Genomic DNA, 13,712 nt, shown 5'->3' with positions numbered 1-13,712 from the left:
AAGGTCTACACTCAGAAGTTATTTTAAAAGATTTACTTATTTGAAAGAGTTACAGAGAGAAGAGAGAGAATATGAGAATCTTCAATCTGTTGACTCATACCCCAAATGGCCACAATGGCCAGGGCTGGGGCAGGCCAAACGCAAGAGTTCCTTCTGGCCTCCCACAAAGGTGCCAGCGGCCTGAGCACTTCGGTCATCTTCCGCTGCTTTCCCAGGCACGTTAGCAGGGAGCCACATGAGAAGCAGAGCAGCCTGGATTTGAACTGGTACCCATACTGGCTTAACCCGCCGCACCACAGAGCCAGCCCCTACATTCAGACCTTAGGTCATGTTCTAAAAGTTTGACCTTAGGTCTCATGTTCTAAAAGTTTCCTTGGGAGCTCTAATTTCAGCTATTCCAACAAGTTAGTATGATTTATAAAACATTATGATTGTAGCATCTGTGAATAGACCAAAGTTATTTCAAGACCACTTCACAGTGCTTTGAAAGTATTGGAAGGGTCATTATAAGATCAGTTTGTCTAACTTAATTTGCCTAACTACAGGAAAAGTGAGGCCAGAAGACAGAAAGTGACTTAACTGCCACATTGTCTTTATTTTTATGGGTTTTTTAAAAAAAGTTATTTATTTGAAAGGAGGGGTTATTATTTGAAACAGAAGGGAAGTTAGGAGAGAGAGATAGAGGCCTTCTATCTGCTGACTTACTCCCCAGATACCTGCAACAGTTGGGGGTGGTCTAGGCCCAAACTGGGAGCCTATGGCAGGGTGGCAGGGGACCGAACACTTAGGCCATCTTCTGTTGCTTTCTCGGGAGTGTTAGCAGAGCAGCAGGGATTTGAACCAGTGCTCCAAGATTTTTTCCAAATAAAAATTACAGATTCCCCTGAGGATTCCCCTGCGGGTACCAAAATCCACAGGTGTCCATGTCCCTTACAGAAGATGGTGTGGCATTTACGTATCACCCACGCCTACTCTCTGGTGTAACTTAAATCATCTCTAGTTGACTTATGACACCTAGTACAATGTGAATGCTATGTAAATAGCTGCTATACTGTACTGTTTGGGGAATAATGACAAGAAAAAAAATGTACCTACTCAATACCAACACAGTCTCTCTCTCCCCTCCCCCAGTGTTGTCAGTTCCTGGGTTGGTTGAGTACACAGATGTGAAACCCGCAGACATGGAAGGTGGACTGTCTTTGTATAATCCGGGCTTCCCTGACACCTTTCTCATTTTCTCTCCTCCTCATTGACATGGTGGTCATAGCAATCCCATTATCCTTGCCTCTAAACTTAGTGGTCTCTTTGCAATGTCTGTTCTTAGACTTCATCCTTGTACTATTTCCTCCTTCTAAACACAACTTTACAGCATTTGACTAACGCACACCCCGGAAGGCAGCAGGTCGCTCAGGTAGTAGGGTCCCTGCCACCCACATGGGAGACTTGGGTCGAGCTCCCGATTCCCAGCTTCTGCAAGTCCCAAACTCAGCCATTACTGGCGTTTGGGGAGTGAACCAGTGGGTGGAAGCTCTGTATGTATCTGTCAAATAATAAAAAAAATACAAATTTTAAAAATTAAGAAAAATTCTAAACTCTTTAATGGGCTTGACAGTCAGGTAGATATCAATTTAAGCCCTGATTTCACCTCCTGCTAGTAGAATGACCATTACGCAAGTTATTTAATCACCTTAAACTTCACTTAACTCACCTGTAAAATATGGACAACAATAATTCGTGAGGACTAAATAGGTTATCTACATAGAATCACTGACACAACGCCAACCATACAAGCAGTACTAAGTTTTGTTTTCCTTTTCTCCTTTTAAAATGCTCCTCCTTTTTGACACCAGTGATACCATTCTTTTCTCTCTCTCATCTTCCACTTTTAAGCTCTACCACTAGGTTGTTCAAGCCTCAATTTTCACTACATTCTTCAACCAGGGCTAACAACACCCAAGTCCACATGCCTAGTTCTGACCTCTGGAATGAAGTCCAGTCATTTATCTTCACATCTGTAACAAGTCCAAAGTCAAGCTCATCTCCTCTGCCCAGAGTCCCTCTTCTGTATTTTAGTATCGCCATCATTTTTTACTTCCTTTCATCCCCTCTTTCTTCATTCATAAATCATATATATAAGTTACTGCAGTATTTTTATCACTTCCCTCTTCCAAACACACTTCCTCACGTGTTTTCCTCTATGAACGTCTACCACATGGATTTTTCTAATCACACACTACCCAGCTCTGTTATTTAATTCTCTCATTTGTAGGCATTATGACTATGAGCAAGGAGTATGTCATAATTCCATTTTGTGTACTCCAGATATCACTTGATGTAGAAAGACAGGTCACCAACTACTTGTTTAGTAAATAATACAAAGGTACTTCAGGAAGCTCATGGGAGACAGAATTTGAAAAAAAAAAAAAAAAGAATAAATCGATGCATAGTTTTCTCATAATATGTGTTATTTCATGAATGTTTTGAAGACATCATGCGTATATGGATTTATATTTTAATTCAATTTCCATGAACTTTTTGAAGTATCACTGTACAACTAGGAATGAAAAACGTCCCAGTATCAAGAACTATTCCACACCTTTACCAGACTTAGAGGCCCAACTTCAAATGCTATAGGAAGTAAAAAGTCCACAGTTTATGAACTCTTACACATCATTGAAGTACACAAAGTAGCTGGAGCAGGTGTTTGGTGTAGACGTTAAGATGCTGTTTGGAATGCCCACAGCCCACGTAGGAATGTCTGGGTCCAGGCCCCAGCTCCACTTCTGATTCCAGCTTCCTGCCAATGCATACCATGGGAGGCAGTGGGTGTTGACCCAAATACTTGGGTCCCTGCCACCCACATGAGAGACCTGGACTGAATTCCAGTCTCCTGACTTCAAACTAGCCCAGCCCAAGATGTTATAGGGATTAAGGGAATAATCAGAGGATGGAAGATTTCTCTCTCTCTCTGAGATTCTTTGCCTTTCAAATAAAAAGAATAAAATTTAAAAAAATTCAGAAGCTGGCAAGATATCTGTGTATTTTTATAGATTCATTTTCAATATTTGCTACCAAAAAAGTTTGCAATGGTTAAATCTACAAAATTGCATCTAAAGGTTGAGTCTCCCTTATCTCTTAGCAGGATCAGAGTTTCTCTGATTCTTACATTTTTTTTTTTAGATTTTGGAATATTAACATACACATAACGTTATAGGAGGGGACGCAAGTCTAAACATAAAATTCATATATACCTTATACTCATAGCTTAAAGGTAATTTTTTAAGATTTATTTATTTATTTTAAAGAGTTACAGAGAGCGAGTGAGAGATCTTCCATCTGCTGGTTCGCTTCCCAGATGGCCGCAACAGCCAGGCCTGAGCTTCTTCTGGGTTTCCCATGTGGGTGCAGGGGCCCAACCACTGGGGCCATCTCCCACTGCTTCTCCCAGGCCATTAGCAGAGAGCCGGATTGGAAGTGGAGCAGCCAGGACACAAACCAGTGCCCATACAGGATGCCCGCATTGCAGGCGGTGGCTTTACCTGCTATGCCACGAGGTGGGCCCTCTGAATGTAATTTTATACAATGCTTCTAGTGCATCTGTGTTTTGATCATGACCATCAGGTGGGGAATTTTCCACTGTGGTGTCATTTTGGCGACAAAAAAGTTTCAGTTTAGAGCATTTCAGATTTTAGATTAAGGATACCCAACCTGCACGTATCTATCACAGGAATTCTTTCCTTAACTAAATTCTGTACCACGGTTTGAATCTCAGAGTGGTAAATTTAAAAATAACGTAGCAATCAAGACTGCCAATAATGATATGTTTAAGAAGTAGAAGTGACAGTATAACTGATGGGGCCGGTGCTGTGGCTAAGCCTCCACCTGCGGTGCCAGCATCCCATGTGGGTGCCGATTGGTGTTCTGGTTGCTCTCTTCTGATCCAGCTCTCTGCTTATGACCTAAGAAAGCAGTGGAGGATGGACCAAGTGCTCGGGCCCCAGCTCCCACATGGGGAATCCAGAGGGAGCTCCTGGCTCCTGATAAGCCATGCTCCGGCCTTTGCGGCCATTTGGGGAGTGGACGAGCAGATGGAATATCTCTCTCTCTTTCTGTAACCCTACCTCTCAAATAAAAAATAAAATCTTAAAAAAACTATAACTGGGCCGGCGCCGTGGCTCAACAGGCTAATCCTCCGCCTTGCGGCGCCGGCACACCGGGTTCTAGTCCCGGTTGGGGCACCAATCCTGTCCCGGTTGCCCCGCTTCCAGGCCAGCTCTCTGCTGTGGCCAGGGAGTGCAGTGGAGGATGACCCAAGTGCTTGGGCCCTGCACCCCATGGGAGACCAGGAGAAGCACCTGGCTCCTGTCATCGGAACAGCGCGGTGCGCCGGCCGCAGTGCGCTACCGCGGCGGCCATTGGAGGGTGAACCAACGGCAAAAGGAAGACCTTTCTCTCTGTCTCTCTCTCACTGTCCACTCTGCCTGTCAAAAATAAAAAAAAAAATAAAATAAAAAAAAATAAAAAAATAAAAAATAAAAAAACTATAACTGAAAATTTTATTTCAATTACATTCTAATTTTATTACTTGAATAATATTCGCTAGGGATTTTGTTAAGTGCTAGGGATACCCTGAAGACAGTCTTTGTTCTCCCGAAGTGTAGTACACGAAAACTGTCTCAGGTCAGTAATCCCACAGAACCACTGGCCCATCCCAGTCATGGAGAACACGGAACATTCTGATGTGTCCAAACCACTGATGACACTGTGGGGGCAGGCGCAGGCTCTGATGCTTCCTGAAAGGGCGACAAGATGCTAACATGGTCTTTAGAACGTCAGCAGTGGCCTGGAGGACAAAACGGAAACAGCCGTCCGTCGTGTCAATGACAATCTGCCATAACTCAGGTGAAGAATAAGGAAAATCTGGACTAAGACAATACCATGGAAATCAAAACGATGGAAAACCAAATTTATACTTGCAGCAATAAGTAGGTTCATATATGGAGAGATTTGACCTCCAGCAACACTGGCACCCGCAAAGAAAAGTGAACAAAACGTATTCTTCCTAGCCTCTTAGTCACTGCTGCTATTATTTTGATTCCAATGTCTAATGGATAAAATAATTATTTCACATATTAAGAATGAGTTGACAGGTTTTTTTTTTTTTTTAACTTCCATGTATTACTTTGGAGGACAGTCAAGTCAATTCACCCCATGCCAGTCAACATTCATCCCTGGTCAGCTGTCAGAATATAAAAACTACATTCTGCTCCACTTTTAATGTTTCGTTTTATTTTTGAGAGACAGAGAGGTAAGCTTCTCCCTCCCTCATCTCCCAGTTCACTCCAAAGTGCCTGCAATGGCCAGAGTGCCAAAGCCAGCAACTCGATGTAAGCCTTCCACATGCGTGGCAGCAACGGCTGGCTCCAAAACCCGCGGTATAGCAGCAGGGAGCTGGAATCGGGAGCTGGAGCTGGGAGCCTAAGCCAGGTACTTCAGTCTGAGACTCCCGGTGTCTAACTGACTTCAACAACTGGGCCAAGCCCCTGCCCCTAGGCCCAGCTTTACTTTGCAATAAGAAAGTAGAGACTAAGGAATAACAATGCCGATTTCTTTGAAACAAAAAATAACGGAATATCCAAAACACGTTTCTGACAGAGCATCCTCAAAGCAGGTTAGTGTGTGTGTTGAACAATCAAGTGTCGTGGCATGATATGACACCTCTGTATTCAGCACAGTGGCACAGGCTTCTTTAAACCTCATCTTTTTTTTTTAAAGAATACTTCAGTTTGGCCAGTGTGTGCATACTTAATAGCATGAGCGTCGACTGTCACCTTGAGTGGCATGTAAGATCACTTGACCTTAAACAGTGATAGTTAAGAGTTCAATAATGCCGTAGTAAATCCTTCATAGATTTAGTCTGAATTCTTACAATAAGTATTTTCCTACCTAACAGATAAGAACACTGAGGTGTAGAGTTTTTAAGGGATGGCCAGTTAGCAGAAAGGAGATACCACAGCCCGATGTGCTAACTCCCAGAGCAGCGAATGTCTCTGGAAAACCATGGTTATGGAGTTCTTCTAAAGCCTAAACTAGGGGTCAGTGTTAGTAAAAAAGATTAAACATGTCTATCGTAACAGGAAAAAGCATTTCTATTATATGTAATTATTAAATTTCCTGACTTATATACCTCCTGCTTCCAGAGAAAGTCAGACAAAAGATTTTGTGGTTTATTATTTATGTGAGATTTCTCTGGATATTCATAATAGACTGCTAAAAAAAATTAGGTCTTGTCAATTTTATTTATACTTCAGTGGCTACTTGTGTACACAAAACCGCTTCAATTTTACAACACGATCTGGAAGAAGTTCAGTAACACATTGTTAATAGGCTATTCCTACAAAATGATTTCAAAGCTCCATGGGAATTTAGATTTGCACAAGTTATTAGGATGTGACCTTTGCCTTAGATTTCTTATTTTAGGATCAACTTAACAGGGTATTCCCCAGTGGGAGCTGCTGTACTTCCTTCACAGATAAGAAAAATAGCAAATACAAATTATAGTGAGTAAACCTGGGGAAACATACATTTCTGTGATGCAGGCAACACTGAATCTTCAAAGGAGACCACGCTATGTATTCCTGGAGTTGGAGAGGAAAGCCATGTGGCTTGCTAACAAAAGAAAGCAAAAGTCATGCCATTATGGTATTTCCCTGAAATTTATACCTAATTGTTTCTTGTCCCAGTTACTAAGTCTTATGACTTTTAAAGATTATTAAAGATGTTTACGTCACTAAATTTCCTATGTCCTGTCTACTGGGAGTATAAAAGGTTAAAAATATCAAACTTAATGATTTAAATTATTTCAGATCACAGGGTCTAGAGAACAAGCAGTTTGTGAGTTTAAGAAGAAAGTGATCACAGTTGCTTCTCTTTTATCCCATTGAGTAAGACTAGCTTCCAAGTAGTGATATCTTATATAAACGGTGGTAGAATTTACATACATTATTTGCAATGTAAGTTACCACTGGGGGTGGACATTTGGTATAGCGGTTAAGACACTGGTTGGGACAGCATCTTGTTAGGATGGGACATCCCATATCTGAGCACCTGCTAATGTCACCTTGGGAGGCTGCAGGTGACGGCTCTGGAGGTAGGGAATTCGCCATCCACACAGGAGACTGGGATTCAGTTCCGGCATCCTGATTTCAGTCAGACCCTCTCCTCACTGTGGCGGGTATAATCAGCAGATGGGAGCGCTCTGTCTCCCAAATAAATACATAAAAATAAAATGATGTTTAAAAAGTTATTGGAAGTAACCAAAGAACCAAGCCTGCCCCAGCTAGGTGTGTAGAGATCACACACAGCATATTCTAAAAAGGCAAACAAAACTGGGAAGCAGAGATAATGAAGTTACTTAATTCTCAAACAGTAAGTTGTGAATAAAAAGAATTTCATCCTTCATCTTTTTCCTATTCATTGTTATACATCTAACCATATGATTCTGTCTTAAAATTTTCTCATAATACCTTTATCCTAAAATTTTTCTCAGATATTTAAACCATAAACTTGAATTTTAAATAAATATTTTGTAAATATTGATTTGGATCCACCTATATGGAAGTCTGTCTTTGTTAAGTCTGTATTTCCAAAAGTAGTCATTTCTTCCCATTAACTAAAAGCACATGGGTTTAAAGGCCATAGTGGACCTCCAGCACGTACAGTCTTTGCATTCCATTGTCTCATGAAATAATGTGCAGCTTCTTTGCTATTAGGTATTTTTTTAACAAAAGCAAAAAAATAAAAATAAAAATAAATAACCTACCCCTGTTATTCTGGTCCCTGAACAACTACTGAAGGTCTTCACTCTCCCTCTACTATCACACATACACAGTCATAAATAACAACTCATTAAAATGAACAGAAGCCATTTAAACATATTTCCAAAATACACCAAAGTTTCATATGCTGTGTTCATTCGGCAGTTATATATCCTCAGAGTAATCCAAAGTGTCATAAAAACTAATAATGTAAGAGTGATGTAATTGCTCAAAAACTAACATACAAACTCCTTTCCAAGCAATTTATCTGAAGAAAGTAAATAGGTACCTAAATATTTTCAATATACTGTAATGGTCTAAGAATAAACAGTAATTGTATAATAATAATAAAAACCTAGAAACTACCTAAAAGCTGGTTTAGTAAATTACGGGACAGCACTAAGATAGACTATTATGTTGCCATTCTGAGAAATCTGAAAGCCAGGTAGAAGGAATTAGACATTTAGATGATCTAACAGCCACAGCAGTAGAGTGTATTGTAACTTCTGGTAATTAAAAAGTATATGGATGTTAACAACTAAGGAAACTTCCAAAGTAAAAACAGATTTTGAGTGATCATGTATGCTCCATATTTTAAAAAATATTATCTGCAGCTTTTCAATAATGAACATGTTTTCAAAGAAATTATTGTAAAAATGAAACAAACCCAAATTCAAAATTCCAAAGTAATTAGTCCTGGTTGCTAAGCTTATTTCTGAAGGTACCACCTACCCGCTTTCAAAGGTTAATGTAAACATGAGCTGTGTTGTGCTCCGGAGGCCCCAGATCCACTCAGAGCAGGACAGCTAGGACAAGGTGTATTTGCAGAGTGCAGGAGTGAACTTTGCATGTGAGCACATACAGAAAACGATAAAGATCGTTGTCCTATTAGTGATTTACAGAATTGTGATTTGCTCCACCCAGTGCACCTATAATTGAATTCCTCAGCCATAAAATCATTGGGACCAAACAAGTTCAAATCTCTTTTATCTAATTTCTCCCTTACCATCAGTTAACATATTTCTTATGGGCTTTTCTTCTTTTTATAGATTCATTTGTCTTAGTTATAAATTAACCCCAACAAGCAACTCTCCCAGCACTCTAGCTCTGCTTCTTCCTGTGTACCAGGCTTTTGTTTTGAGTTTTTTGCCTTTTTTTTTTTTTTAAATCCACAACTTATAGTATAGGGGCCATTTAAACTGTCGGTAAATGATGTTCAGGGAATCATTTCCAAATTTAGGGGTGGGGGAACGTTCCAAAAGACAAATGTCCCTAAGCACAGGGTCTCTTCATAGCTAGGCGTCCTGGCAAAAAAGCACAAACGTCAACTGCTCAAGACTACTACAGTTTCATTCTTGCACTTGCTTAACACAGTAAAATACACATAACAAATTTCAGCATTTTAATCATTTTTTCAGTGCATAGTTCAGTGGCGGTAAGTACCTTCACAATGTTGTGTAACCAATCTCCAGAATGTTCTTATTTTGTGCAGTTGAAACTACACAGCCTTTAAACAGCAACGTCCCACTCTTCTTCTGCTTTGGGAACCATCATTTTACTTTCTATCTCTATGAATTTGACTGCTCTAGGTACCTCTTCTGTTATTTCTTGTTTGACCCCAAAAAATGAACTAGTACAGTTTACTGAGTTGCTTGAACTTACAAGAGAGTGGCCAGCAAAAGAAATTCAGGGTTGAATTCCAAACATTCAGAATTTCATTTTTTTGGCCTAAACATTTGAATTTAGACCACTCATTGTCAGATGCCCATGTACTTACCTACCCTTCATTTTGTGTTTTAAGAGTTTGGTCTATAGATTTTACAAGGCTTTAGGCTTTTCTAAAGTGAAACTGATTTTCTAAGCAAACTTACTGATGTCACTTTCTTTAGGAAACAATGTTCCCTTAACACTACGTGTGTTCAATGAATTACTGGACATTTTGCCTAAAACAATATGGTCTTCTTTTTTCACTTCCTCACGCAAGCATAAGACTACTAATTCTAAGTTCTTGCTCAAATCTTGCCCTGGCTAATGGAGACTGGCCGACCGAGACATTATCAGTAAGATAAAAATACTTTCACAGTTCTGGTTCAGACATTCAATCAGACCCTGACTGCCACCAGCTAAAAACCCAGACCCGTTCCTGAAGAGGTAGAGCTTTGTGCAGCTTACCTGTGTACAACAAAAGTTTCAAAATCTACACAGTTTTTCCATAATACGAATTTCTACAAACTTTTTGAATGCCCCTCTTATGAACTTAATATGACTTGTTACCACTGATACTAGCTTTGATCACTTGATTGAGGTGGTATCTGCCAAGATTCTCCTGTACAATGTTAGTGTTTCCCCTTGTAATTGATAAATTTTTAAAAGGACACACTTGCAGAGTTTGCAAATCTCCTGTCTGTAGACTTTCACCCACTGTTTTTGGTGTTCATCAGTGGATCCTGCTTGCAGCAATTGGCGCTCCAACAATACTTCTATTGCCCTCACTCCATTTACATTGTTTTGTAAAGGAGAGTTCTACTCTCATTTATTTATTTTTATTAGTCTGGACTCTTGTATATATATTTTATTTCACAGGTTATAATCCAAAACTATAATTATTTGATTGCTCAAATTATTAATTGGGAGCACTTTCAGATACTGACATTTTTTTTTAAGATGTACTTATTTATTTGAAAGGCAGACAGACAGAGAGACATAGAGAGATCTTCCATCTTCTGGTTCTCTCCCCAAATGCCAACACCCAGGCCTAGACCAGGCCAAAGGCAAGAGTCAGGAACTCCATGCAAGCTTCTCAAGGAGAGGCCAGAACCCAAGCACCTGGGCCATTCACGCATTCACAGGAAGCTAGATTAGAACTGCTAACTCCAATATGCAGGCATCCCACATGGTAGCTTAACTTGCTGTGCCACAATGATGCACCCCTTTTGGGCACATCCTTACTTTCTGGTGCTACAACATCCTCTGCACCCATCTTGTATTTCCTTCACCCTAGCCTGCAATCAACCCCTGGCAGTGGGAAGCCATAATATGGTTTGCTACCGGGGAGTCACTTCTAGGATCCCTCTACAGACACAATTAAGAAATCTACGTATCCTAACCCTACACACACACACACACACACACACACCCTTCTATATTTAATGATATACAATGATGTTAATTTCTGTATCTATTTGACAATTCTTCTTCTATGCTGTGAACTCCATTTATCTGCAGATATTAGGAACAATGAGCCACGCTTGACTCTCACAATATTCTGAAATCTTCAGTCCTAACACAACACAAAACCTTAAAGTACCTTATGTTTCCCTTCTCTCCTCAAACACACCCGGGGACTAGGAACTGTGTTAGAACCGTGGGATCAGGCCTGAATGATGGCTTCTCAGAACTCTGCCTGGAGCCCACAACATCACACCCCAACCTGGTCGGTTCCAGGGAGCAAGAAGTTCCAAAGTAGCATGTGAGTACTGACACAGCAATTCTTGCTCCTAGAAAGGAGTGTATCTGGTATGTGTAAAGCTACTTTTTCCTTTGCTACCAGAAATTATGGCTACATGGCCCACATGGAATTGGGCAAAATATATTAATTTTTATATCAATTAATTATAAATATCAAAATAATGTACTGCTGGGGTAGATGTTTGGCCTGGCAGTTAAGACACTGGTTGGGACATCCACATGCAACACTGCGTACCTGGGCTCATGACTTGCTTCCAGCTACTGACTCCAGCTCCCTGCCAGTGTAGACCTTGGGAGGCAGTGGTAGCGGCTCAAGCAGTTGGGTTCCTGCCACCCACAGGGGAGATCTGGACTGAGTTCCCTACTCCTTGGCTTCAGATGGGACTGGGCATTTGGGGAATGAACTGGCAGATGGGTGCATTCTGCCTCTCAAATAAGTAAAATTGAAATAATACACTTTTAATTGTTAGGGCTGTAAAAGACTTTTTAGAGATTTACAGTAAAGAGTTTGAGTTATTTTTCAACTTCTAAGTCATTTTCCCATCTTTGTTTTATCTTAGACAAATATGTTACAGTGTATGCCAACTGACTCATATATTATATAGCAGAAAGTACCACAATAGTCAGAAGTCAAAGCTAAGAAATTTTACAATAAAGTACTATGGAAAATTTGCATGTTCTTTAACAAGGACAGTTTAACATACACATTTAATATAATAAATTTTCATTTTCACCTACCTTTAATGGATAACTGTTGCTTGAGAAAATGGCCTTCCTGTTGTATATCTGTGGTTTAGTGCTGGCTTCTTTCAGACCTGAACAATTCAAAAGAAATAAAATGTTCAACATACACGCATATTTAAAATCCTTAGATAATCCAGGTTGCCAAAATACATACACACAAGTAAATGTTTTCCTTCGTTGGGTTCCATTCTGAACGTTTGGCTCTCCTGAGTCTGCAACACTTTTTGTTCTCTAGAAGTAACCAACGGGCCACCCAGTGACTCATCATAAATCTCACAGGGATGCAAAATCTTAAAATTATTGTTATGAGACATGAATTAGATTCGCTTATTTTCCCAGTTCAGTGACTAATGTGAGTCCAAGGTTCTTTATCTCATCCATCTTTTATGCCAAATTAATGCTGATACATACATTATTATGCAGACTTAAGAAAAACTAGATCTTAAAAGGATTAATAACCTGGAAAGGCAGATGCTCTACAGAAGTCATACAATATAGTTCCTGAAATATAAATTCATTCTAGGCGGCAGATGGTTATTAAGCCTGGTCCATGAGCCACAACCTTTTAGGCATGGCAGATGTGGCACACCCATGGGGAGATTTTAGAGGGGAAGTTCCAAGAGCAGACGGTAAAGGATTCACATCTCTGTCTCTTGTGAAGGCAGTGGGGACCCCAGCAAAGTATTCCAGTAGCCTTATCAGGGCCTGGGGACTCAACACCAAGACCCAGCATTCTGCAAGTCTAACCCACACAAAACCCAATTTTTTTAATACTGCTATGCCTTTCGATTTGGAATTTACAAAAACTACTCTGCTACTTGGTGCACAGCATAAAAGTAGATCTTGACGATAAACAGTTTTCCCTTTTGTTATTTCTAGTGTGAAAGGATACAAATGACGGCCAAGGGATTCTGCTTGTTTGTTGCCCTGGTATTGTTCAGCACTTTGGCCTGGGAATTGAAAACCTCTTAAGGTAGACTCAGTGTCAGTAATAAAGCCACTTTGCCACTTTTTTTGTTTTCAGAATGGGACAGGTTCTTCTACAGCAAGAGCTAATCTTTCAGTGCTTTGCACCTGTATGTTTTGTGTTTTTCTGGCGGGAACTGCTGACTATCACAGCAATTTACGTGAGCATTCTCCAGGCTGTCAATGGAAAATGAAAGGAGCAGTCCCACTAAAACAGCTCATCATTTGGAACGTTTTTAACACAAGAAACAGATTACTATGTTAACTTTTTTTCTTTGACATGTAAGGCAGTAATAAAAATGGCTCAAATATGTGAAAATGAATATTAATAAAGAAAAATTATGTGAAAAGTTAAAGAATGTTGAGTCTAGGTGAAAATTAGACCACGCCAGCTTTCTTGATAACGGCTCCAATCTCCCTTTGAAATACATAGGAATTGATTATGAAGTAGAGGGGGAGAAAGCGGGTTCCTGAAAACCTATTCCTAACTCAGCTCAAACAGAAAAGAGCCTGGCTCCTACAACTTTCAGAGGCAGACAGAACTCCATGCCTTTTCTAAAACCTTCTCCCACTCTGAGATCAGTTTCTGTATCCATTCAGAACTGCACTGCCTCCTGAAGGCTGATCTCCACACAAGCTACAGGCAAGGCCGAGCCACGACCCATCCCGGGGGCAGAATGTATCCAGGAGTACAGTTCTGGATCTGGTCAATTAAAT

General features: G+C 40.2%; 1 protein-coding gene across 5 annotated transcripts in view; it reads right to left on the bottom strand.

The window, feature by feature from the left end:
- Nucleotides 1–13,712, bottom strand: part of PPARG (peroxisome proliferator activated receptor gamma) — a 136,452-nt gene that overhangs the window by 103,853 nt on the left and 18,887 nt on the right. For 3 of the 5 annotated variants that reach the window (XM_062200463.1, XM_062200462.1, XM_062200465.1), the window contains exon 2: nt 12,024–12,100. The gene's annotated coding sequence lies outside the window, so the exon portion shown is untranslated. Of the gene's footprint in view, nt 1–6,584; nt 6,670–12,023; nt 12,101–12,183; nt 12,229–13,712 lie in introns of those variants that run through there. The other 2 variants (XM_062200466.1, XM_062200464.1) reach the window with 2 other exon arrangements.

This window comes from Lepus europaeus, chromosome 9 (assembly GCF_033115175.1).
Source record: "Lepus europaeus isolate LE1 chromosome 9, mLepTim1.pri, whole genome shotgun sequence".
Taxonomy (NCBI): domain Eukaryota; kingdom Metazoa; phylum Chordata; class Mammalia; order Lagomorpha; family Leporidae; genus Lepus; species Lepus europaeus.
The sequence above is the reverse complement of the archived record's forward strand: the minus strand, read 5'-3'. Positions and strand labels throughout refer to the sequence as shown.